The following is a 27,130-nucleotide window of genomic DNA, read 5'->3' on the forward strand; positions in this document are numbered from 1 at the left end:
TAATTACAGCACACTCTATAGCAAAACTTCGAAGCTGTCAAAACCCACAGTAGCATAGTTTCCTTCTCACGTGAAAACAACACATACGTACTCGGTAATCGCAATATTTGTATCGCGCCTTCTTCAACATGCACGTGCAATGCGTGGGCCGGAAGACGTGGCGGCGCAGGAGCGCGCTGCGTGGCAATGACGTCGCGCGCGGCCCGCTCGAGACAGCTGGGCAGCAGACTCGACTAGAAGACGAGGAAAGCGGAGTTGAGTGGAGCGCAAGGTCCATGTTTTCTGGAATTGACACAGGATTTCAATGATCAGCTTGTGCTGTGTAAGTATTCGCTGATGACCGGTTTGAAGTGGATTGCACTGGCAGAGTAAAACGACGCCCCTGATCCTTGAAATGCCTGACCTGAAGAAGTTGTAGGAGTCGAAGAAAGTACAGAAAGGGCTTGTAGGAAAGAGGCAGCCATTTGTATAACCAGAACCGCGTGCCTCCTACTGTGAAAAGTGAAGGTCTGAATTTTGCGTCTTTTAAACTTCAGTGTTACATTTTGTAATTAAAAACGTGTGTATTTTTTGCTTCGGTGTTTGTTTGTGTAAGCATATTGTTTCCAGTGGGTTCTGGTGAGGCACTTTTAGTTTTGAAACCGCTACAAACTATGTTGATTTCATTGGTCACATTCTCCGGCACTTTGACGGGTACACTATTCACAAAAGACACCTGACGATCGTTTCATCCAGTCCTGTATTTGTGGCACCGTGTAAGTGAGTAGGACATCGCTTTACTCCTTTTTAGACGAGAGCACTTTATTGTTATTGCGTTTAAATTAAAATCACATCTAACTTACCTACGTTTTTTTATTGCTTCACTCACTAAATTTAAACAACTTTTTAGATGATTATTGTTCTAAACGTCAGGCGTTGTCATTTTGTTTCCTCAGAAATAGTAGGCATGTAGTATATTATAACTCGGAATCGTGACCTGTTCGGTGATAAACATTATGCAGGTAATGGCATTACAAGGGTTCAGTAAATATGCATTTTGCACGGAGAAAAATTGTTTGTGGGAACCGCGTCGTCACTGAACGTGTAACTCCTTTTGCTTTTACCACGTTGTTTCGCGACTCTTGTCAGTTTGAGTAACCCCCTTTGCGTACAGTGCTGGAAAAAGTCCCCGATGCCAAGCCGGCGCGGAAAGGGGCGTAAAATCTTGCGAGCATTTCTTTGCGTAGGATTGTCGTCAGTGAGGCGCGTCATCAACCTAATCACATAGGCGGCCTCTGTCCTTGGAGCTGGAGGGAGATGGTTGATGATGTGCCAGAGAGGCCATTTCGGGGTGATCCTTCTGAGCACTACCCTCGGTTTTCAATGACAGAATAGGAAGGACCTTGTTGCAATTACCCACTTCTAGTTTTTCAGTTTGAACTGATTACATTTGTTAGTAATGAAGACATTCTTATAAATGTTGTAGTGAATAATTTGATTGCTCAGTGTACATTGCAATGATTGTATAATAAAGCTGAATCAATATTTGTGTCCTGGTGGTGTTTGTGTGTGTTTTAATAATGGAGCATTGCTGGCTTTCCAGTATCTGACGCTTAAAAGTCATAGGTTCTTTATATGCTTCATTTCTTGTTACTTATTTTTGTAAGAATAAATTGTCTGTATTTGAGTTAGAAGGGTGGTGTAGTGGTTAGTTCTGACCTCATGATTCAGGTACAGGTATAGTACCTGAATTGTGTATAGTTGCCATGTTATCTACATGTTCCCATGTGGTTTTCTTTGCTCCTCTAGTTTTATGTCTTTAGTTAAAGGCATGCAGATAAGGTTGATTGTCAGATTTAATTTTCAGTTAAGTGTGTAACAACAATCTTATTCCTCCTAACCTTGTATTGGAATTAGTAGGCTTTGAATGTCAGTTGTTTTTTTAATTTTTGGAAAATACTTGTATACCATAAATTTGTATTTGTAATATGTTAAGTGCAAGTTTAACTTTTCATTATGCTTTGTAGTTTGTTTTTTTTTTTTGTTATTTCGCCTTATACAATTTCTTGTATTAGAAATGTGTTAGTTTTCGCATAACCCTTGGGGTCAGAGCGCAGGGTTAGCCATTGTACAGTGCCCCTGGAGCAATTACAGTTTAAGGGTCTTGCTCAAGGGCCCAGCAGAGTAGGATCTCTTTTGGCAGTGACAGGGATTTGAACCGGCAACCTTCTGGATACTAGTACAGATCCTTGGCCTCAGAGCCAACACTCCGCCCCTGTTGAACAAGGCAATCAATTTTGGTCTACAATTATTGCTACTTTCATTTTCAGTAGAGTGCAACAAGGTGGCACAACAGTGATAAGTGTTGTTTCACAAATTTTGGACCTTCTTTTATGATTTTATATTTTCCTTTCCATGTTCAAGTTGTTGTTTTACTTACACCAGTATTCATCATTAATTTAAAGACATATTGTAAGATAGATGGGTTTTTCAGAGTTTCTATTGTAATTGGCAGATAAATAAAGTTTGTTTCTGCTTGGTGATGCACCATCTCCCCATGACTTTAATTTAATTTTGTACCTGCCTAATGCAACAAATGAATTTTCATGGATGGCTTAATATTATGTTTCAAGGGTGTATAGTCTTTAACATATATTGTAAAGATACCTGCAGATTTCCTCACAAATAAATTATTTAGTTGTAAGTTTGAATTCCTAACATGTTGCCCATTTATTGTGTCCAGTGTCATGTTTTACAGCAGTCTTTCTGTTGTATATTCTGTTTAGACTTGCATCATATGCAGTGCACATTTCCTCTCATAATGTTTCATGCTGAGATGCTTAGAAATGCCTTGTTAAGAGCTTCCTTTCTCCATGTGAAATCAGTCATTTCTGTGTGAGTGTTTTGTGCCATTCATTGTACTCCTAATTCGTGGTTCTGTGCTTAAGTAAAACAGTGATATTGATAAACTGATAAAAGATCGTTGATAGCTTGATTTCTTTAATATTGAGGTGTGCTTAATAAACACTAAATAGTCTGGCAGGAATCTTTTCTAAATTGTATATTATTTTCAAAGCATGCCATTGGGATAAATTAACAAAATGTAACTAATTAGAAACTTAGAGGAACTTGGGAAATCTAATTTTATTAAGGTTAGTGTAAATGCCTGTTTAAAAGTTGACCATACATTTTTCTTTTAATGTTTTCTGATACAATAAATTCTCTTTACACTTAACTCCATTTAGAATTCTCACTCTCACCAGTTTACCAAATATTCTGCACGATGTCAGATTAATTGTGCATTTCCTTTTTTTGTCAAAAAACATACAGTCCATAGTAGATTACAAAATACAGTAATGGACACAAGTTAGAGAATGTATGCATGCTAAAATGTTCAGTTGTGTTCAGTGAATAAGTTAACTGATATGAAAACTGGAGCATTTCACATTTTTTTTAATTCAACTAAGAGTCATTTATTATATTTTTGTTTATTTTGTAACATCAATGAGTCATTCAGAAATAATTGCTGCAATAGAATGCAATTTCATGTGTTAGTAGACAACATTAAACACATGCTTTTTAAAAGCACTTTATATTGGAAGTACAAATGGAGCACAAATAGGATTTTGGTGGCTCAGTAGCTATCATACACAGCAGATTGCCATTTTCACAACACAAATTTCATTGATTGATGTGTTTTAGTGGTGGGAGGATCTGTGACTAATTGTTGCTCAGTTTTCTCAAACGTTAACATTTTTGAAAGCATAGTCAGAGTTGTCTATACTAATAGTGAGGGCTTTGCCTTTTGACTCACTCATCACTAATTCTCCAACTTCCCATGTAGGTAGAAAGCTGAAATTTGGCAGGCTTATTCCTTACAGCTTACTTACAAAAGTTAAGCAGGTTTCATTTCGAAATTCTACATGTAACAGTCATAAATGAATCCTACTTGCATACATATATACATCCATAGCCTGCAGCTGGGTCGCCGTGTGAGGCGGCATAGCATTCCCTGTCCCCACGCCTCCCACGTAATTGGCTGCCTGCCCATATAAGGCCATCCCTCGCTCCGGTCTCTTCATTCCCTTCCTTGCTTCACCAAGGTATTCATGTCTCCCTGCTGATAACTGCAGCCTTTTTATTTAATCCATGGCTTCTCTGCTGTTTTGTTGTTCGTTTATTACGATTATAGTTATTGTGTAGGTATTTTAGACTTCGTTTACTGTTCAGGTACCCATTTCCTTTACCGTTCCAACCGTACCCCCATTAACAGGTCTATCGAGGTGCTCGCCATCGTTTAAACAACTGTCACTTACCGAGTGGTTTCCATGCCCGGAGATACCACCTGCCTTTTCCATGCTCTGTATTACATATTGCACGGCCATATCGGGCTCACTCTTGATATCCGGAGGAACATTGTGTCTTATGTATTGAATGACTGGGACAGGTTCAAGGTGTGGACTGATGACGGTACAAGAGATAATTATACTACACAGGAGCACTATAAGGGTGAAATGCTTAAGCCCTTCACTTATGGTTCTGCATGTGAGTTGATGGCTGCCGCTGAATTGTTTGGTTGTCGCTTTCAAGTGTACCGAAATGACCAAATATCTTACACTTTTGGAGAACCGCCAGTGCCTTTTAAACATCTTAGATTGACAGGTGACGATTTCAGTAGTGGACACTTTGATGTTTATAAATGTTTCAACTCTCAAAAGCTGGATGCGAAGTTTGCAATGAAACCGGTTGTATGCTTACAACGCATGACAGATGCCGAATGTCACTTCAACACAACAAGTCCTGGAAATTCTGTCGTAATTGAAACAAACCATGAAATTCAAACCGATTATGGCAGCAGCAATCCAAGCTCTGAGAAAACCGTAAAAAGGAGGCGTGTCAGACATCGTGGTACATTTTCTAATGCAGCTAGACGGTGTCGCAATAATGAGACATAGATAAAGGTTTGGGGCAGCCGCCCGTATAATCTGGTATCCTGGCTGCAAAGTCGTTTTTTATGAAAATAAACAGCACTGATGTGCATACAAACGAGTCCAAAACAAGACTGAGGATTTAGGGAAGAGGGACAGGCTTTTAAAAGGGAAGACAGGAAGTGAGGTCATAATGATCAGGCCCATGTTCTTTAACCATCGGTTCGAGCCCAGACGTGACATCACAGGGGCCAGAGCCAGTAAGGTCTCCTTCCATTGGCTCGGTCCCAGAAATGACTTCAAGAGAGCCAGATGGAATCTCCCGGGAATGGTCTACAGGAAAGAGAGAAAAAGAGTCAGTGCACTCTGCCAGCTCTCGGCATGCATCAGAACTGCCGTCACTCAAGCCCTTTAGCTGCCTCCCATGTGCTCGTGACAACGGAAACAACTTTGTGATGCTGCCGCCAAATACTTGCAGAAAAATCCACAAGTTAATAGACACGCTGTCGCTGAATACTCGCAGGCAAATCCACAAGTTCATAGAGACGCTGTTGCTAAATACTCGCAGGCAAATCCACAAATTCATAGAGATTTGGGTAGTGAACACTTCGATGAATAAAACCTGTTATCTTTACAATGGTTGACAATCACAGAATGTAATTGAACACAACACGTCCTCCAAATACGAACCTGATTGAAAGAAATAATGATAATCAAATCCTTGATGACAGCAACACTTATAACAGTGACAAAACAATTACATTGATGATCATGTTACATTATTTTTAAAATGTTTCCTTTTCATAATTTTAACACACTACTTCTCCGCTGCGAAGCACGGGTATTTTGCCAGTATTCAATAATTAGTGTTTGAAAAATATCTTAATACAAAATGACTTGTATTAGCATAAAATCAGTATCAATATTAACCCATGAAAGGAGAAAAGAAACTGAAATAAATTCCCCATCTAGCGATTAATATTAGTTAAAATACACCAGTTCTTTAAAATGATATAAATAAGAACTTGGAAAGAGATGGATTTATTGTGTAACTGTAATACAAATGCTACACAGTGAGCAATGACCATGATTGTTCATGTATAGGGTGGTCCAGATCTAATTATGCAATGTTCATTATGCTATAACTTAATAAGTTTATTAAATAGAAAATCACCCGAAAAATCCCGGACCATCGAGAAGTGTGTGAAATGACGACATGAAGAATCATCTTCACGCCAAACTGGAATCGTCCCCGCATAAATATCCAGACGATCTGGATCTGCATAATTATATCTGGACCACTCTGTATATCTAGGACTATGGGACTGAAAGATCAGGGACTTAAGACACTGAAGCCTCCTACCTCCTGATGCCACTTTCCATTTTTAAACTCATCCAGTTATGGTATCTGCTCCTTTCCTGTGTTATTAATTGGTTAAAATTCCTTTTAACTACAGGTTGATCGTGTTGATTCTTTACAGTAACAATCTGCAGATAATTTTGTTCAGTCAGTTCTGTCTTGTATATTCTTACGTGATTGGTTTCCCCTTCCATTTATTTTCAGAGAAGTTACTTTTTATACTCTTATTAGTTAACTTACTGTATCTAAAGCAGCAGAAAAAGAGCACTGCTCTGCAAGCTAGTGTCTACAATTAGGGAAAGTTCATCGACATCAAAGGATTAACCAGTAGAATCAGATTAAGCCAGGTAGTCCTTGATCAATCAATCAACATTACTTGATTGACAAGTAACAAAACCATTATGAAAAGAGGCATTCAGAAATATACCATTTTTAAGAAGTAGGTTTACAATTGTGAGTACATGTAACTCAGAGATTATTCTTGCATAATTATTTATTAATTAATTATTGTATTATTTGTCTTGTTAATTTATCTTTTTCTTATTATTAACTATCTACCCCCCGTGGCTCCACCCACATGTTAGTGAAACAGGACTTCTTCTTTTGGCTGCTCCCGTTAGGGGTTGCCACAGTGGAGCATCCAGAATTGTTGTCCGCATATTGATTTGGCAAAAATTTACACCGGATGCCCTTCCTGACTTAACCCTCCCCATTTATCCAGGCTTGGGACCGGCACAAAGAAACACACGGGTTTGTGCATCCCCTGTGGCTGAGTTGGTAGTGAAACAGGACAAACTTTAAAAATCAATGAAAAATGTCATTTGTATTGAGAACAATTTATATTTTCTATCAGAGGGCCTCTTGATATACAATAATTTTTGGTTTTATTGTCATGGGTGAGGGCATACAGGTTTCTTGGGGAACTAACCCGGGAGAAACCAATGTAAAGCTGACCATTCGAGCAACACAGTGAGCTAAGATCAACCCCTGCCAACTTGTCTGTCCCTGGGCCTTGTTAATTGACATTGTAAAGCTTCAGCAAGAACTGTAATCTATTAAATTGATAGGGCGTGTCTGTCGTGATTAGAGAAATGCGAAGGATTAAAACACTCTAGGTAGTGCCACTTTCTGTGATGATTATCGCCTCTGTGATGATTATCGCCTCTGTGATGTTGTTCTGAAGCTGACAGACCTTGAGACGTGTTCCATTGCAAAGTTTGGGTGGGCTCAGGTTTCTAAAAATGACAATTGGTGCTCCTACTTCCATTGCTAACTTGTGGGGTGGAATGCCAGGAGGATTAATGAAATTTAAAAACTCTAGTATAATGAACTGAATCGTTGTGTTCTAAAGCAGCATTTATTGAAGTGTATGTCCGATACGAGTCAAATAATTTGAGCACCAAGTGATTAATTTTATGCACCCCCCTCCCCCCAGCCTGCAGCCTCTCTCTTTGCTTCACGCTTATAAATTGCTGCTGCAAGTGAACTATGATAGAAGTCGCAAAATCAACCAGAATGTTCAAGCAAATGATAGTAAAAAAACCAAATCTAAATCCGTTCTCTCATGAAAATAGGACAGACATACAGACACAACTCGAACGGACGCTGATTTATGAGTGAGGATGGCCCGCCCGGCTCACTACTCCTGAGGTCCCGCCTCTATCTTCTCTTGGCCCACAGGCTCTCTCTTCGATTTGTACTTATTAATCGCTGCCACAAGTATGATACTTACTGCGATGAGAGAAGTCGCAAAATTAACCGAAATGTTCAAGCAAATTATAAAAAAAAAAAAAGATCTAAATCCGTTAAATAGTTCTCTTGTGAAACACTGACAGACGTACACAGACTGATGTTGGATTTTATATATAGAGAGATGTGTGCTTGAGTGTAGCAATCATGTCGCTTTCCATTCAAACATCTGTAAACCTACTTTTGCCCACCTCTGAATATATAATTTTTTATTTTTTTATTTTTTTTTTTTCCTTTCTCAGGAAGTCTTATTTCTTTTAGGTACCTTACAGAAAAAATAAAACATTGTTACAGCTTGTATTTATGAGAAGCTTTTTATTTTGTTTATACTTTATTAGTAAGTATTTTAAGGAAAGTTTATATATTTTAGTATGTTTTGGTCACTGAACAATAAGCCTACAGAACTTTATTAATGAAAATGAACAGTTAACACCTTTAGTCTACAGCTTAATTACACTGTGTGCACAATTATTAGGCAAGTTGTATTTTTGAGGATTAATTTTAATATGGAACAAACACAGTGCTATCAGTCAATCCAAAATGTTAATAAACCTGAAACCTGAATGTTTCACAACGGAAATGTGAGTGTGAACATCATCAGGGGAATACATATGTGCGCACAATTATTAGGCAACTATTAGTGTGCAGATTTATTATGCAACTAAAGGAAAAATGAAAATTTTCCCATCTCACTTGTTTATTTTCATCTGTTATAGTGAAAATAATAAACACCTCAAAATTTACAAATAAACATCTCTGACATTTCAAAAAAAATAAATCAATCAATCAATGACCAATATAGCCACCCTTCTTTCCAATAACAGTCATAAGCCTTTCCATTCATGGAGTCTGTCAGTTTCTTGATCTGTTGACGATCAGCTTTTGTGGAGCAGTGACTACAGCCTCCCAGACACTCTTCAGAGAGGTGTATTGTTTTTCTCCCCCGTAAATCTAGCGTTTAAGAAGTGCCCACAAGTTCTCAAAAGGGTTTAGGTCAGATGAGGAAGGGGGGGTCATGTCATTATTCCTTCATCTTTAAGGCCTTTACTGGCTGGCCACGCAGTGAGAACCGATGCAAGTGATGGAGCATTGGCCTGCATAAAAATCATGGTCTTTTTCCTGTATCACTGTTTGAAGAAAGTGTCTTCAAAAAACTGGCAGTAGGTTTGGGAGTTGATTTTGAGTTCATCTTCAATGCAAAAAGGTCCAACTAGCTCATCTTTAAAAATACCAGCTCATACCAGTACCCCACCTCCACGTTGGAGTTGAGCTCTGTGCCCATTACTGATCCACAGGTCCATCCATCTGGTCCATCAAGAGTCACTCTCATCTCATCGGTCCATAAAACCTTTGAAAAAAATCTGTCTTCAGATATTTCTTGGCCCAGTTTTGACGTTTCAACTTATGTTTCTTGTTCAGTGGTGGTTGGGTTTCAGCCCTCCTTACCTTGGCCATGTCTTTGAGCACTGAACACCTTGTACTTCTGGGCACTCCAGGTAGGTTGCAGCTCTGGAATATGAAAGTACTGGAGGTTAATGGGTTCCTGGTAGCTTCACGTTTGATTCTTCTCAAATCTTTGGCAGCTAATTTGCGTCTTTTGTTCTCAACACGTTTCTTGCGACCCTGTTGACTATTTGCAACAAAATGTTTGATGGTTCTGTGATCACACATCAATATCTTAGCAATTCCAAAAGTGCTGCATCCCTCTGAAAGACTTTTTACAATTTTTGACTTTTCAGAGTCAGTTAAATCTCTTTTTTGGCCCATTTTGCCTGAGGAAAACTAGCTGCCTAATAATTCTGCACACCTTGATATAGGGTGTTGATCTCCTTAGGCCACACCCTCCCTCATTACACAAATACACATCACCTGACGTGCTTAAATCCAATAAGCATTCAAGTTAATACAGCTTGGAGTTGGAATATACGCATTAAAAATGATGATATGGTCAAAATACTCGCTTGCCTAATAATTGTGCACACAGTGTATAAAAATACACTTTTACATACGACATAAGATTTCTGTGCATCTGGTTATGCAGGAGCTTACTGTAAAAAGCTTCTTAAAGGGATAAAGATTAAACGAAATCTGTATCAGAATCAGCTGATCAAGTAACAAATCAGTGATCAATATCTTCCTTAAAAACCTGTTTGGTGCATCTCTAGTATCTCATAATAGTTAAATGACTTTTCATAATAATTGACTTATTTAATTGCGCTATACCCCCCCAAAAGTTCACTCATTTATTTTTATATATACAGGCAGTCCCCGGTTTATGTTCAAGATAGGGACTGTAGGTTTGTTAAGTTGAATTTGTATGTAAGTCGGAACAGGTACATTATTTTAATAAATGCTATTGTTGACCGACTGTAACCAAGTGCCCTGCCAATGAATGATGGAGTTTCACCTCTCTCTTATTTCTTCTTTACTCTATCATCAGCATTTGCATCAGATTTGTGTTTCAGAGATATTGTTGAAGGGTGAAGACAAAAGGCTAAGGTCAGCTCTCCTGCACAGCACTGTACACGCTATCACAGCAGGAAGGCACCAGTCATCAGCACGTGTGGTGTACAGACGAGAGACAACTTCCTGCTATGTACATAACAGTACAAGCAGGCTTGCTATTGAGAATGAATGGGGGTGGTGAGGGGCGGTTCACCACCTTTCCACCACACAGTCACCTCCACTTGCATATAGTATACTGCCTGCAGCGTCCGCCCACCGAGAGCAAACAGGGTGCGGCCAAAGGCGGGTAATGAATCGCCCACCACCACCCCCATTCAATAGATAGCCACCTGAGGCACACTAAAATGCAGCCCCCACCACCCCATTTACCCTCAATGGTCTCCATTCAACCACAACCGGGTCACCACTTGCAGCATCGCCAGCCGCCCACCGAGAACAAATGGGGCAGCCTTTCGTGAGACTCTGCAAGGCTTTGTGATGGGCAGGTAGTGAAGCTCCCCCCTCTGCCCCATCTACACAATGCCAGATGTTGATGGCATAATGCAAAATAAGTCCCAAGGAAAGTTTGGTGGCTTTAAACTATAAGGAGGTAAACATTACACCCTGATATGAAAGTGAGAAAGCAAGGGAGGATTCTACAGTATAGGGAGTCATGGAGGGACCTGAGGGGGAGGACACAGCCATGACAAAATATGGCAGAGGGTGAAAGCCCAATGGTATAAGTCTAGGTCAGGCAGCACTACACCTGCACTTAATCTATCTCTAACCAGGATTGAATGTTTAAGGTGTGGTCTCTTGCCACTCCAGAGGAACCTTGATCAGTGACTTAACTTCGGACCAATATTGAGTAGGAGGTTGACGTGGCAGTATAGAGTAATAAAGTTGAAGCAGGGTACAATATTCATTTTTATAATGGCCAAATGAGATTGAAAAGAGAGGGAGTTTGGACCAGGTGTTTCTAGAGGCTTTCGCATCAGCAAAGATGCAGTGATAGGTATTATATGTCTGAGATGGAAGCACTAATATTAGCTCCCAAATATGTTATACTACTAGATACAGGGATGACCGATGGTAAGGGAAATTGACAGCACATATCATTAAGGCACGAGAGATGGTTTAGATCGATTTTATTTTATTTTTTAACCAGACTGTGCTTTGAAACAGCTGAACAGTTCTAGCAAACAAGATATATCTGTTGGGGAATTATCTTGGTAGAGGAGATTGTATTCAGCATGTAAGGATATTATATGACTGGAATTTGAAATTGTAATAGTAGTTAGGAGATAGGAATTACAGATAGCAATTGCAAGTGGTTTGAGAGATTAGTTGAAGAATAAAGGAGCCAAAGGACAGCCTTGCCTAGCTCCCCTACTGATGGAGAAGGAACGTGTGATATTTGAATTAGACTAGAGGACTACTGAGGGAGAGGAGTAAAGAGTTTTCAACAGATTTATAAAATTTGGACCAAAGGTAATTCTGTCCCAAGAATTACCATAACAATTGCCAATTCATAAAGCCTTTTTGGCCACCAGGGAAAGGAATGCCACAGGGCTAGGAAGGGTGGGAAGGAGCTGAATTAATGAGATGCAGAAGGCTTCTCATGTTATTTGAGGCTAGCCGTGAATGTATGAAACCAGACTGGTCGGGGTGGATTAATTTGCTAATTACTTTCTGTAAGCAACAGACCATAACTTTAGCTAGCAGTTTTGTATCTGTATTAATGAAAGAGAAGGGTCTGTAATTGTAACACAGAATAATAATAATTCATTTTATTTATAAGGCACTTTACATTTGTAGTAAACCCCAAAGTGCTAGAATAGTGTCTTTACCTTTCTTCAAAAGTAAAGTAATAACTGCGAGGAGGCAGATACGCCAATCATTTCAAAAAGTGGACAGGGTGTTTGTTTCCAGAATGCGGAAAATATGGGAGCCCGTTCTTCCCTTGGACCTTGTCTGAGCTCATTGAGTCTAACACCTCTCAGGCAAACAGATGGGAGCATCTAGAAGAGAAGCCTATTCCTTAGTGAGACAGGGGAATAGAAGGATGTTAAGGAGTGATTTGATATCTGTGGGAGTGGTGCCAGAGTTTTCAGTAAGAGAAGTAATCTACAAATGTATTATTTATTTTCTGGGGATCATTAGAAATCGAGCCAGATTTAGTATGGATAGAAGGTATGGAGATGAATGAGGAATTTTTCTTAACACTAGATTACCAAAGCCTACGAAAAAAAAAACTCGCAATCCTGGCCCACCTTAAATCCGTTCGCACCTCTCCGTCAATGACTTTTGTGTTGTAAATGTGTCAATCAGCGCAAACAGCAAGCAGCCAGGTATCCCATCCCCCCACCCACCACCACGGTGAAGTGCTCAGAGGTGTAGAGGCTAAATAATATATTGTCATTTGGAATACATTTTGCGTGTGTTCTGTGTCTACAACAATCTATGTAAACACATCGTTAAAACAAAAACATTTTTCATGTTTTAGTAATAATTGACAAAATGTAGACATGAAGTGTACAATTTGTGAAGCCTGAAGTCCAAATATCAAATGAATGCTTTCACAAAAGGTACAAGTATAACAAAACAAGTGCACTTTTATTCAAGAATATAACCGATATATAAACGATAACTTTGACAAGTACTATAAGTTTACACTGGCTCTTACTGACGCAAATCAAATGTATATTTTTATTGTATAATAACAATAAGAGCAGCTCACTACTCAAAACAGTAAATTTGGGAAGCAGCTGCTTTCCTTCACCACTACCTCCAGAGGTCCTGAGTGCGTCCTGTAACTAAGCCTGCCCTTTTAATTAGCTTGTTGATTTGCTGGGCCTCTCTTGAAGTGATGTTACCAGCCAGCATACAACAGCGTGAAAAAAATCACACTTGCCATCACAGAGTTATGGAAGATGTGAAGTGTGTCACTTTGTACCTTCGAGTAATACAGTCTCAAAAGGACAAAGAGCCTGCTTTGCCCATTCTTTCATTGTTACTCTGTGTTCTAAGACCAGTCCAACCTGTCATTAATGTGAACTCCCAAGTACTCATAGGTGTGGACCACCTCTTCATCTAATCCTTGTATATTGACCAGACATAGAGGCTGTTTGATTCAGAGAAAGTTAACAACCAATTTATTTATCTATACACCCCATAAGTGCAGAATCATCTGAGAATGTCTGCAAGTGACATGATCTGGTGTTATATTTGTAGTCAGAGGTGATACAGAGTGAAGAGAAAAGTAAACGAGACTGTATCTTGTGGTGCTAATGGTAGTAGTAACCTCAATTAAATATACTCTTCTTCTGTGTTTGTAAAAAAAAAAAAAAAAAGTTCAACTTGTGTAATGTGCTGTACAATTCCATCTGTTGATTCAGATTAACCACAATATATCTTGGATATGACCCTGCTTAATAACTGTGTTATCAGGTACCTGCTTCACTAGATCACGGTCCCTTGTGATGGGAATTTTCCCAGCACAGGCCTTATTGGGTTATAATCTTTACTTCTAATCCTACAGTCTTGTGTTGACAATATTCTTATTTTCTCACATTTTACGGTAATACTCCAGAGATATATTAATGTTTAATCAACAGTCTGTCGTCGTGACTTGCACTGCCCAATTAGAACACTGCTGATTCTATTCTAACCCAACCTGTCATAACTGAATAGGAAGAGTATGGCCTATTTCGTTAAAATTAGAATTTTAAATTCACTTTACAAAAAACAATCAAAAATATTCTTTAGAAGTTGTCAGACATTTTTTCAATGTTGACCTTAATTAACTAAGTATGCTGAACCCTTTTAAAAATTGTGGATATTTCAATATCTTTGAGTGATTGTTTTGTACAAAATAGTTTTCCTTTTTTACTCTGCAGATTGGCATATCCAAATATATATAAATCTTAAAGGTCCACTTAACAAATTTTCTCCCGAGTCCTTGGTCCTGAGCAGTACATTCCAGTGAGCAAGTAAGAATAGAACATACAGTGCATCCGGAAAATATTCACAGCACATCACTTTTTCCACATTTTATGTTACAGCCTTATTCCAAAATGGATTATATTCATTCTTTTCCTCAGAATTCTACGCACAACACCCCATAATGACAACGAGAAGATTTGTTTGGTGAAAGTGAAATCCACATTCGCAAGCGGCATAGAGGCGAACTGGCTGGTGCGTAGCGCAGACTTGAGGGTTGGCAAGTTTAACGACCAGGGGGGGCCTAGTATATATTAAAAAAAAAAAAAAACACTGAGAGAGACACACACACACACACTTTTTTTTTTTTTTTGGCTTGATTCAGCTTTTGCCTAACGTGCATTACAAACGTTTCTGGCTTAGCTATAGAATGCAGTGTTCTTTTTTGTGACTGTTTTTTAAGATTGTAATGTGGAGTCTGTACTTAGGTCATATATTCAGTAATATTCTTTGTGAAGTGTCTATTTCTCCACATGCTTGTCTGGTTCTGTTTGTCATCCATTTTGCGTTAAGTCTAACTTAAAGCTGCAGTACAGTACAGGCCAAAAGTTTGGACACACCTCCTCATTCAATGTGTTTTCTTTATTTTCATGACCATTTACATTGGTAGATTCTCACTGAAGGCATCAAAACTATGAATGAACACATGTGGAGTTATGTACTTAACAAAAAAAAAAAGGTGAAATAACTGAAAACATGTTTTATATTCTAGTTTCTTCAAAATAGCCACACTTTGCTCTGATTACTGCTTTGCACACTCTTGGCATTCTCTCGATGAGCTTCAACAGGTAGTCACCTGAAATGGTTTTCACTTCACAGGTGTGCCTTATCAGGGTTATTTAGTGGAATTTCTTGCTTTATCAATGGGGTTGGGATCAGCAGTTGTGTTGTGCAGAAGTCAGGTTAGTTGGATGATCATTTATTTTTCAACAGGACAATGACCCCAAACACACCTCCAGGCTGTGTAAGGGCTATTTGACCAAGAAGGAGAGTGATGGAGTGCTGTAAATGGTCATGAAAATAAAGAAAACACATTGAATGAGGAGGTGTGTCCAAACTTTTGGCCTGTACTATACATAGAAGGCATTGCTACAAGCCTTTTAGTCTTATGAGTAACGTGTATGCCAAAAAAGATTTATACAAATGTTCTCGTAAGTCACTAGTGAAAACATGTTATTTATTTATTACATTTTTAAAGGATTCATTGACTAAGTGAATGTTAAATTGTTGCCTGCTCTTTTGTACATTGTAAATACACCTTGCAATTCACATTAATATGCAAAATCTCCTTTTTGTATGTAGTGCACATATACATTCAAATTGACAAAGTACAATTGCATCCTTTTAAATAGGTTTCCTTAATTGAAAAATGTTTGAAATGTTTGAATGTCCAATAGTAATGGTAAAAACTTGATCAAATTATGTACCAGTAAATCTCCTGGTTTAAAATCAAGCTGCTGTATGAAGACAAGGTGGCTTGCAAGCCTTTCATGAGCAACATCAGCAAAAAAAAAAAAAAGCCCTAGCAGATAGAAGGTGGAGACTAGTTTCATCAGCATCCAGTGGGCAGGAGTAGAATACCATTTATATCTCGCCATTCAGAATAAAAAAAATAAAAGTTGCACTTTTGGACTTTACCAGAAAAGTAGCTTCTGTGTGGCTTACAGGATCATTAGAGTATCAAGTCAGGGCCTTCTCCACGCTATCTTCCTACTTTTCTACTTTAATGATTCAGTAAAGGTGACTTGGATATTTTTGTTGCACCTCATTGTTTCAGGCATTATGTATCAAACCAACAGCCTTGTAAGATGGAGACTAATTATTGGACATGGTGTGTTGGCAGAGTAATTCGGTGCCAAAATCAGCGCATGTAAAACAAACAGATATTCTTTTACAATCCAAATGTCAGGTTTTGTCTTCAATTATGACAGTTTTTAAATAAATCTGAATTATATTACAGTTCAGTCTGACAGCTCTAATACGTAGTACTTTAAATGCAAACAAGAGTATAATATAGATTAACTCGTAGAATACCCGCACTTCGCAGCAGAGAAGTAGTGTGTTAAAGAAGTAATGAAAAAGAAAAGGAAACATTTTAATAATAACGTAACATGATTGACAATGTAATTGTTTTGTCATTGTCATGAGTGTTGCTGGCATGTGTATATATAGATAGAATCTATCTATCTATATCTATCTATATCTATCTATATCTATATATATCTATATCTATATCTATCTATATCTATATATATCTATATCTATATATATCTATATCTATATATATCTATATATATCTATATATATATATATATATATATATATATATACACACACAGTGGTGTGAAAAACTATTTGCCCCCTTCCTGATTTCTTATTCTTTTGCATGTTTGTCACACAAAATGTTTCTGATCATCAAACACATTTAACCATTAGTCAAATATAACACAAGTAAACACAAAATGCAGTTTTTAAATGATGTTTTTATTATTTAGGGAGAAAAAATCCAAACCTACATGGCCCTGTGTGAAAAGTAATTGCCCCTTGTTAAAAAATAACCTAACTGTGGTGTATCACACCTGAGTTCAATTTCGTAGCCACCCCCAGGCCTGATTACTGCCACACCTGTTTCAATCAAGAAATCACTTAAATAGGAGCTGCCTGCCACAGAGAAGTAGACCAAAATCACCTCAAAAGCTAGACATCATGCCAAGATCCAAAGAAATTCAGGAACAAATGAGAACAGAAGTAATTGACATCTATCAGTCTGGTAAAATTTATAAAGCCATTTCTAAAGCTTTGGGACTCCAGCGAACCACAGTGAGAGCCATTATCCACAAATGGCAAAAACATGGAACAGTGGTGAACCTTCCCAGGAGTGGCCGGCCGACCAAAATTACCCCAAAAGCGCAGAGGCGACTCATCCGAGAGGTCACAAAGACCCCAGGACAACGTTTATAGAACTGCAGGCCTCACTTGCCTCAATTAAGGTCAGTGTTCACGACTCCACCATAAGAAAGAGACTGGGCAAAAACGACCTGCATGGCAGATTTCCAAGACGCAAACCACTGTTAAGCAAAAAGAACATTAGGGCTCGTCTCAATTTTGCTAAGAAACATCTCAATGATTGCCAAGACTTTTGGGAAAATACCTTGTGGACTGATGAGACAAAAGTTGAACTTTTTGGAAGGCAAATGTCCCGTTACATCTGGCATAAAAGGAACACAGCATTTCAGAAAAAGAACATCATACCAACAGTAAAATATGGTGGTGGTAGTGGGATGGTCTGGGGTTGTTTTGCTGCTTCAGGACCTGGAAGGCTTGCTGTGATAGATGGAACCATGAATTTTACTGTCTACCAAAAAATCCTGAAGGAGAATGTCCGGTCATCTGTTCGTCAACTCAAGCTGAAGCGATCTTGGGTGCTGCAACAGGACAATGACCCAAAACACACCAGCAAATCCACCTCTGAATGGCTGAAGAAAAACAAAATGAAGACTTTGGAGTGGCCTAGTCAAAGTCCTGACCTGAATCCAATTGAGATGCTATGGCATGACCTTAAAAAGGCGGTTCATGCTAGAAAACCCTCAAATAAAGCTGAATTACAACAATTCTGCAAAGATGAGTGGGCCAAAATTTCTCCAGAGTGCTGTAAAAGACTCATTGCAAGTTATCGCAAACACTTGATTGCAGTTATTGCTGCTAAGTGTGGCCCAACCAGTTATTAGGTTCAGGGGGCAATTACTTTTTCACACAGGGCCATGTAGGTTTGGATTTTTTTTTCCTAAATAATAAAACCATCATTTAAAAACTGCATTTTGTGTTTACTTGTGTTATATTTGACTAATGTTTAAATGTGTTTGATGATCAGAAACATTTTGTGTGACAAACATGCAAAAGAATAAGAAATCAGGAAGGGGGCAAATAGTTTTTCACACCACTGTGTGTATATATATATATATATATATATATATACTGCTCAAAAGAATTAATGGAACACTTTTTAATCAGAGTATAGCATAAAGTCAATGAAACTTATGGGATATTAATCTGGTCAGTTAAGTAGCAGAGGGGGTTGTTAATCAGTTTCAGCTGCTGTGGTGTTAATGAAAGTAACAACAGATGCACTAGAGGGGCAACAGTGAGATGACCCCCAAAACAGGAATGGTTTAACAGGTGGAGGCCACTGACATTTTTCCCTCCTCATCTTTTCTGACTGTTTCTTCACTAGTTTTGCATTTGGCTACAGTCAGTGTCACTACTGATAGCATGAGGCGATACCTGGACCCTACAGAGGTTGCACAGGTAGTCCAAGTTCTCCAGGATGGCACATCAATACGTGTCATTGCCAGAAGGTTTGCTGTGTCTCCCTGCACAGTCTCAAGGGCATGGAGGAGATTCTAGGAGACAAGCAGTTACTCTAGGAGAGCTGGAGAGGGCCATAGAAGGTCCATAACCCATCAGCAGGACCAGCATCTGCTCCTTTGGGCAAGGAGGAACAGGATGAGCACTGCCAGAGCCCTACAAAATGACCTCCAGCAGGCCACTGGTGTGAATGTCTCTGACCAAACAACCAGAAAGACTTCATGAGGGTGACCCAAGGGCCCCATGTCCTCTAATGGGCCCTGAGCTCACTGCCCAGCAGCATGCAGCTCGATTGACATTCGCCATAGAATACCAGAATTGGCAGATGCACCACTGGTGCCCTGTGCTTTACAGATGAGAGCAGGTTCACCCTGAGCACGTGACAGAAGTGAAAGGGTCTGGAGAAGCCATGGAGAACATTATGCTGCCTGTAACATCATTCAGCATGAGCAGTTTGGTGGTGGGTTAATGATTGTCTGGGGAGGCATATCCATGGAGGGTCACACAGACCGCTACAGGCTTGACAAAGGCACCTTGGCTGCCATTAGGTATCAGGATGAAATCCTTGGACCCATTGTCAGACCCTATGCTGGTACAGTGGCTCCTGGTGCACGACAATTCCTGGCCTCATTTGGTGAGAGTATGCAGGCAGTTCCTGGAGGATGAAGGAATTGATACCATTGACTGGCCACCACGCTTTCCTGACCTAAATCCAATAGAACACCTCTGGGACATTATGTTTTGGTCCATCTAATGCCACCAGGTTGCACCTCAGACTGTCCAGGAGCTCAGTGATGCCCTGGTCCAGATCTGGGAGGAGATCCCCCCACAACACCATCTGTCATCTCATTAGAAGCATGCACCGATGTTGTCAGGCATGTATACAAGAACACAGGGGCCATACAAAGTACTGCGTACAATTTTGAGTTGCTGCAATTAAATTTTGGCAAAATGGACTAGCCTGCCACATAATTTTTTCACTCTGATTTTTGGGGCATCTTTGAATTCAGGGCTCTGTAGGTTGATCATTTTCATTTCCATCAAACGATGTGGCATCCTTTCGTTCCTAACACATTACCCAGTCTATATCAGTATAGATATCCAGGAGGATAGATATCTCTATATCAGGGCTACTCAAATATAAATTTTAAAGGTCCACTTACTAAATTTCCATTCAGTCTGAGGTCCGGAAAAGTGACGGTCAAATTCCAAATGGAGAACTCCAAAAAAAGGCCATCCCCAAACTTTAGAACTATACACAAAAAAATGACATGGTAGGCCTTGTAGTGTAAAAGGTGGCACCTTCTTTGTGCCACCAGTTGTTTGAACTTGGGCATAAAAGGTGTGAGGGCAAGGCGGAGGAACTGATGTAAATGTTCATTGGTGAGGGTGTTGCGGTATGTGTTTTTCACCATGTTCATAGTGGAAAAGGCAGATTCACAGCAGTACGTTGAGGGAAACATTGTAAGAATTTGAAGGGCCATCATCTGCAGGAGAGGAACACCTGCCGCAGTAACCATCTTTGTCCAGAAGGTGACAAGGTCACAGTGAGATTCCTGCAGTGCTAGGTTTTCTTGTAGCTCAATTAACTCTGTTTGCAGAGAAGCAGCACTGGCCCATTGGAAGACTTTTGTGGCTTCATTTGAGAATTCTGCAATATTTTTGACAAGAAATGGATTTTCGATGCACAGCAAGACTTGTTTTCCCAAAGGGAAATCTTCAAAGCGAGTTTGGAAATTTTTAATCAGCTTGTCCAGGAATTCAGCATAATTGTGATGGTGATGTTTTCCTGCAGTCTGATCCAAAAGTCTTGGGAAGTGAAGCAGGTCCTGCTGTAAGTCACATTTGAACACCTCCAGCTTCCTCTGGAAAGCACGGACAGCTAACATGAGGTCACACACTGTGCTGTTTTTGCCTTGGAGCTTCATATTTAGGTCATTAAGATGGGAAGTAATGTCCGTTAGAAAAGCAACAATTTCCATTTTCTCGTCATTCTTCATGAAATCCACAAACGATTTGGCTTTTGCACTCTTCTGATCCAACAGAAATGTCTCCAGCTCTTTCCGTAGTGCCCAAAAACGCTCCAGTACCTTGCCTTTACGAAGCCACCGGACATTGTTGTAAAGGAGCAATCATCAAATGTTGCATTCACCTCTATTAGAAATGAGTGCAATAAATGATGTTGCAAAGCAGAGGATGCTCTCAGATAATTGACTAGTTTCATGACTGTTGTCATGACTTCTGAGTACCTTTCTCCAAGGCTGGCACACAAAACCATCTGGTGAATTATGCAGTGGTATGCCATGAGGTCAGGGTGGTGAGTTCTCAAGCGTGACACTAATCCCCACTCTTTCCCAATCATACATGGTGCGCCATCAGTAGCAATGGAAACAACATGCTTCAGGTCTATCGCTCTGTCTCTTAAGCATCTGTGTCACTGCTTCATAGATATCATCCCCGTTGTGTGTCCATGGAGGTTTGTGAGACCCAAAACATCTTCCTGAAATTCTCCCTTTTCTTCATCAAAAAATCTGACAAAGACCATGACTTGTGCATTGTCCGTGATGTCTGTGGATTCATCCACAGCCAATGAAATGAATTTGGCTTTTTTTTATAGCAGAACTAAGTTGTTCAAGTAATTCATCAGTGAGCATTTCAGTTCGTCTTGCAGCAGTGGAATCAGAACTGGGTATTTTGGTTTATTTTCTGGATTATTTCATCCTTTTGAGTCCCTTCAAACAGAGCAGTCACCACTTCACTCATACACTCTTTGACTACTTCATCATCAGAGAAGGGTTTCTTGTTTTTTCCCAGGACCCATGCAACTCTTAGTGAGGCTCCTGTTGCCCGCTCCTGTTGTGTGGCTGATCTAACTATTACACTGCTTGTAGCATCATATGATGACTTCAGCTGGTTTATTTTTATGGTCCTTACCTCTAAGTTCTGAGGGTAATTTTGTTCGAAATGTGCATGCTTGGTTTCATAATGGCGTTTCATATTACCACTTTTGATTATTGCTACCGTCTTGTTGCAGATTAAACACATTGGTTTTCTGCTTCCCACGGGGAGCACGAACGCATATTTTTCTGTCCACTCACTCTTAAATTTGCGGTTTTCAAAGTCAACTTTTCTTTTCTTATCAATGTACTGTCTTAAGCCAGCCATCTTCACTTTTAGTCAGCAAAAAAAAAAATTCAGTTATCGAAATTTACACTGCCCGCAAGTGATGAGACTGCCTGTTCACCGGCCTGACCCACAGCACGTGACCGGTACATAAACCTGGCTGCCGTGAATGAACGACCGAGCGAGTATTGGGGGGGAGGCAGGGAGTAGTGGGAACGTTGCTATGACGATATTGTTACAGCTGTTGTGATTGGACATAGATGAAGCAGCCAAACCGAGTAGAAACCTCAAAGATATATCGCGCGGAATTACAATTGCGCACTTCATTGAGAACTCATTTGGATTATGATTAAATTTGCATGTTTGTTTTGGCGTCGGTCCAGATTTAACCGTATTTGGGTCCGGATGCGGACCGGAGTCCGTCTATTGAGTACCCCGGATCTATATATATCTCTCTCTCTCTCTCTCTCTATATCTATATCTATATATCTATATCTATATCTATATATATCTATATCTATATCTATATCTATATATATATATATATATATATATATATATATGCCTTTTTTAATTTGTAATTTATTAAAATCTATACTAATAAAAGGCAAAGCCCTCACTCACTCACTCACTGACTCATCACTAATTCTCCAACTTCCCGTGTAGGTAGAAGGCTGAAATTTGGCAGGCTCATTCCTTACAGCTTACTTACAAAAGTTGGGCAGGTTTCATTTCGAAATTCTACGCCTAATGGTCATAACTGGAAGGTATTTTTCTCCATTAACTGTAATGGAGTTGAGCTGGAATGGCGTGGGGGAGTTTCGTGTGACATCATCACGCCTCCCGTAATCACGTGAACTGATTGTCAGCGCAGTGCGTAGAAAACCAGGAAGACCTCCAAAAGCGCTTAAGAAAACATGCATTATATAATTGAGAGGCAGCAAAAACAATAAGAAGCGGCGAGTGACATATACTACCATATTCATGAGTGTTGCTGCCTCGGAAGAAAGCAAGGTGTAAACCTAAACTTTAAATTAAGTTCATAGACAGGCTACGCTGGCGTTTCACATGCCCACAGGTAATGCGGGATACAAGTTTAATGAGAGGGCGCAGGATATAAGCGAGTTTTGATCACTTTGTAACTAAGTTAAAATTGTAGGTGAAGGGGTGTGCTTATGCAAATTCCGAGACTGTGTTTGTGGGGATTGACAGTTAAAGGCGGGTGGGGAGTCACGTCATCATCTCCCCTCCCATTCATCTAATTTCGGTCTGAGCTGAGCTCGGCTAATGCCGTCTTCGAAGCAACCGTCAGACTGCCACCAAATACTCACAGAAAAATCCACAAGTTAATACACGCTATCTCTCGAGTTTCTCCACACTGAATCCTCCAGGCACTACTTACAAAAGGTCACATTGACAATCGTGTTACGTTATTTTTAAAATCTTTCCTTTTCTTAGCACAAGCACAGCTGAGAAGCTTGATGCATGTGCTCCATAAGCGTTAAAAATAATGCATTTAATCACACTTTGCATTACAAGCAAAGGGAGCTTTTGTCAATGCATGATTTCCTGGTACACGATTACATTGATCAGCGCATCCCGATTCATTTTACCCTCGCACCACCTTAGTTTGAGAAGAAGTCTGAAAAATATGAGGTTAACACAGAAAAACATCACCAATTCAAGCTTTATGAATAATCGATTAAGCCATCAATAATTGTTTTGGTAAAGCCATCCTCCTTCCATTTTATAATTTTTCCGCCAATAGCCATGATTAAATGAGCGGTAAATAAAGTAAGAGCAAAGCGAGGGTGACTTATTTAGGCAGGCATATATATGACAGCAACACTCATGACAATGTCAATCATGTTACGTTATTATTAAAATGTTTCCTTTTCTTTTCATTACTTCTTTAACACACTACTTCTCCGCTCTGGTAGCGGGTATTTTGCTATATATATAATATATGAATGACCTCCAAAAGGCTGAGACTTTTGATATCATGAGCGTGTCTGCAAAACTGGGTCTCCTGCCCAGCAAAAGTCGAGCAGCCAGCGCGCGCATAGCTGTGCCGGCCTTTGAGGCGCTGACTGCGCTTCTGCCTTAAGTCAAAGTGAGCACTTTTAATTTTTTCATCCTCCCCTGCGCTATAGCCCAGACAAGTGCAAACACGGGACCCCTTTTCTACACCACGGAAAATAATATTAAGGCGATTCACACTTTCTTTTGCGTATACGATTATGAGGTCCTCACCGGATTATGAAGACACGCACACGAGTGGAGGACTGACAGTGCCATCACAGCTAATTAATGGCAGGGGCGGCTCACCAGGCTACACAAGACCCACGCGACTGTCCCCAAAAGGCGATCATAGCGTCAGCGAACACATCTCTCTATACTATATAAAAGAAAAGGCAACTTTCCTTTCTTTACACCTTTTATCCCAAACCAAAGCCTTTCTCTCTTAACACTGCAGAGGACACAAAACTAATTTTCTTTAAATGCCGGTAAGGCACATTACCAGAGGCACAAATTTGAACGTTCACATAGAAAATGTAATTTCTATACCACAGCCGTCGTGTAGCGCCTTTCAAAAGGGATCTACTACCGAGAGATGATCCATATATATTTTAGCTGCTGTTAGTTACTTACCTGTTGTGTTACACAGTCTTTAAAATGTAGTTTACCCACAACCACTCCAGTAGTGCTCAATGTACCTGTACTTCTTAAAGCGTTAATGTTTTACTGTTTAATAACTTATAGACTATATTTTATTATTTTTCCCTTGCACTCAGTGACCAAAGCTATACACACACATATAGACACATACAAACATACACACAAGTATATATATGTGTGTGTATATATGATGTAGATAGGTATGTATATATATATGTGTATATGTAGATATGTATATATAGATATGAAGATATGTATGTGTATATATTATGTGTATATATATTAATGTGTGTGTGTGTGTGTGTGTGTGTGTGTATATATATATATATATATATATATATATATATATATATATATATATATACAGCAGCAATACAAGCTTTGAGAAAACAGTAAAAGGAGGCGTGTCAGGCGTCGTGGTACATTTTCTGATGCAGCTACCGAAAACAACTTCGTGACGCTGCCGCCAAATACACAAATATAGATATATAGATATAGATATATATAGAGATATAGATATAGATATATATAGATATATATATATATATATATATATATATATATATATATATATATACTGTAGATAGATAGATAGATAGATATGAGAACAACACTCATATCAATGACAAAACAATTACATTAACAATCATGTTACGTTATTTTTAAAATTTTTCCTTTTCTTTTTCGTACCTTCTTTAACACACTACTTCTCCGCTGCGAAGCGCGGGTATTCTGCTAGTTATATATATTTCTTTTAACTCAAAAATACAGTTTTTATATTAAATGTTGCTGAAAAAACAAAATAATAAAAAAATAAAAGAGTTTGGAAACAAGTTTATTACAGAGAAAGGTCCCTTTCCAAAATAAAAGCTATGCTATACCCTTCTTCTGGGGTATATTCTCAGGAGCATATTGAACATATCATGTCCCCATAAAATGAACCACTCTCTGATGGACCTCCCCTCACACTCATCTTCTGGAGTGCTAGCACTTAGCTGCATATACAACAAAAACAACTTTAATAAAAATATGTATTGCACAGAAATGCCTTCCCTAAATATATTTTGAAACATTTGAAATGTTCTAAAAATAAGGTATCAACCACATACAGTTCTGCATTATTTGGGGATCCCTGACTGTATTTTCTATACTTGGTAGAATATAAAACAAACACACCCAATCCCTGACATGAAAACAATTTTAGAACCATTGTTCTATGGTGTACAGAAAACACATGAAAACTTAAATCTGGTAAAGCTATACTTCACATATTTTCTGTTGTGCATACTTAGCACCATGTAAAACCAAAAAACCACCATGTAAAGAATAAAAAATAAAAATAAAAGCTATTCTATACCCTTCTTCTGGGGTATAGTCTCAGCAGCATATTAAACAAATCAGGTACCCATAAAATGAACCACTCTTTAATGGACCTCCCCTAACGCATCTTCTGGAGTGCTAGCACTTAGCTGCATATACAACATAAACAACTTAAATAAAAGGTCCACTTAAATACATACCAAAACATAGTTTACTCAATTTCCATGTTCTTCTTCAGAAAAATTAGGATGTCCACATGTTCTGCTGACAGTACAGATCTGCTTGCTGTGACAATGTCACCTGCTGTGGAAAACACCCTCTCACTTGGGACAGAGGTTCCAGGTACAACCAAGTAACACTGTGCCAACTTGGAAAGATGAGGGTACAAGCTCTGATGTTTCTTCCACCATCTCAGTGGGTTATCATCTGTGGGAATGCAGTCTGCTAACCTGTACAAGTTAATTTCCTCCTCTGCCACCGGCTGCATACCTGGTCCTTGGCTCCTGTGCCATGAACAGTTCTCCAAACAACTCCTTCATGGCCACTTTTTCTCTGGTGGAGATGCTGATGGTGAATCTGAAGAGTTTGCTGTTTGAGTCTCTGCGGAGGTCGCAGTTTCTGTGGTGCCTGCGGCTTGGTCCTGAGGAAATATAAACAACCAAACCGTTAACAGTAAATCAAGCAGTAGCAAAATAAAATTTGAAAAATGAAAAAAAAACCCTACTTGTTCAGTGCTCAGGACAAGCTCTGTGGTGAGTGCTCCATAGACTCTCAGCTGAGTGACATCATCCAAGTGTCACAGGGACTTGAATCGAGGATCTAAAGCTGTGCACTTGTGTAGGTAATTCTGAAGGGCAGGATCAGCGTATCTCTGCTCCAGGTCCTCCCTGATGTTTTTTTTTTTTCATCTCTCACTGCTGAGCTGTCATCATCAGACTGTGCCATAGAGTTCAGGATGTTCATTTTAAGTGGCAGGATCATGGATGCCGTTGGAGATGATGCTTCACACATCATGACTGTCACAGTTTTTAGGGTTTTCATGAGTGTAATGAGATTTTCAGCCAGTGCATGTTCTTCCTGAGTTAGATTCTGAATGTTCTTCATACTCTTCTTCACAGTGTTGTCGGCCATAGCAGCATACACCGCAGCTTGCTGTTCAAGGTATCTTTCCATCATGTCA

General features: G+C 39.3%; 1 protein-coding gene across 2 annotated transcripts in view; it reads left to right on the forward strand.

Annotated features, from left to right (window-relative positions):
• Window positions 1–204: 204 nt before the first annotated feature.
• Window positions 205–27,130, forward strand: part of ptp4a2b (protein tyrosine phosphatase 4A2b) — an 84,788-nt gene continuing 57,862 nt past the window's right edge. Inside the window, exon 1 of one of the 2 annotated variants that reach the window (XM_039739163.1) lies at window positions 205–322. The gene's annotated coding sequence lies outside the window, so the exon portion shown is untranslated. The other variant, XM_039739164.1, reaches the window with a different exon arrangement.

Source organism: Polypterus senegalus, chromosome 17 (assembly GCF_016835505.1).
Source record: "Polypterus senegalus isolate Bchr_013 chromosome 17, ASM1683550v1, whole genome shotgun sequence".
Classification (NCBI taxonomy): Eukaryota; Metazoa; Chordata; class Cladistia; order Polypteriformes; family Polypteridae; genus Polypterus; species Polypterus senegalus.